The 1,183-nt window shown below is 36.2% G+C and overlaps 1 pseudogene; it reads left to right on the top strand.

Annotated features, from left to right (window-relative positions):
* The first annotated feature begins 338 nt into the window (after positions 1-338).
* Positions 339-953, top strand: LOC129495463 (60S ribosomal protein L9-like; annotated as a pseudogene).
* The last annotated feature ends 230 nt before the right edge of the window (positions 954-1,183 follow it).

The raw sequence follows: 1,183 nt of genomic DNA, 5'->3' as shown, positions 1-1,183 counted from the left end.
TAGAGAATATTGGGCCAATATCTTTATAGTGATGAATGAAAAAAAAAAGACACACAAAAAACAAAAAACCCAAACTGTCAACCAAGAAGTCTATAAACCCTTTCTAGCCTGACGGTTGTCTCAGGAAAAAAGAATAGTTGTCTCACAGTTGTCTCAGGAAAAAAGAAATAAAGATACTGTGTCAGAAACAAAACCTGAGAAAATTCTCATCAACCCATTTGAGCTACAAGAAATGCTAAAGGCTGTACTTCAGGTTGAAAATCAATGAAATGGATGGAAACATACACCCAAGAAAGTTTGAAAACCATCAAAAATATTGTTTCCTTTGCCACATCTACTGCAAGAATGAAGACAATTCTCAGCAATCAGAGTGTCGACATTCCAGAAAATGTCAACATCACTCTGAAGGGGCACACTGTTATTGTGAAGGACTCCAGAGGGACTTTAATCACATAAGCAATGAACTCGTCAGACTCCTTGGAAAGAAAAAGAAGATGCTCCTGAGTTGACAAATGGTGGGAAATAGAAAAGAACTGGCTACTGTCCACACTGCCTGTAGTCACGTGCAGAACATGGTCAAGGGCGGTACACTGGGTTTCCGTTACATGATGAGGTCTGTGTTTGCTCACTTCCCCATCAACATTGTTATTCAGAAGAATGGCTCTCTTACTGAAATCTGAAATTTCTTGGGTGAAAGATACATCCGCAGGGCTCAGATGAGGCCAGCTGTTGCTTGTCCAGTATCCCAAGCCCAGAAAGATAAGTTAATTCTTGAAGGAAATGACATTGGACTTGTAGCAAACCCAGCTGCTTTGATTCAAAAGTCACAACAGTAAAAAACAAGAATATCAGAAAATTTTCAGATGGTAGCTGTTTCTGAAAAAGGAACAGTTCACTGGCTGATGAATAAGATCAAGTTGTCCAGCTACAGAAAAGAACAAGATGCCAGATGATTTTTTAGATTTATCTGTGATATTTCAAAGATGCAATAAAAGCTGTATTTATTTGGGACTTCTTTTAAAAAAGTATAAATACATAAAAGAAACTGCTATTGCATTTGCCTTCTTAATCTACTGGAATTCATATATTATAAAATAAAAATTTGATATATTTAACTGCATACAAGTAAAAAAAAAGTAATTGCATAGCAAAAAATGCCTAAACAAAAGAAAAATGGAAGATG

The sequence above is a fragment of the Nyctereutes procyonoides genome, unplaced genomic scaffold, assembly GCF_905146905.1.
Source record: "Nyctereutes procyonoides isolate TBG_1078 unplaced genomic scaffold, NYPRO_anot_genome, whole genome shotgun sequence".
NCBI lineage: Eukaryota > Metazoa > Chordata > Mammalia > Carnivora > Canidae > Nyctereutes > Nyctereutes procyonoides.
This window is presented reverse-complemented; position numbering and strand designations above follow the sequence as displayed.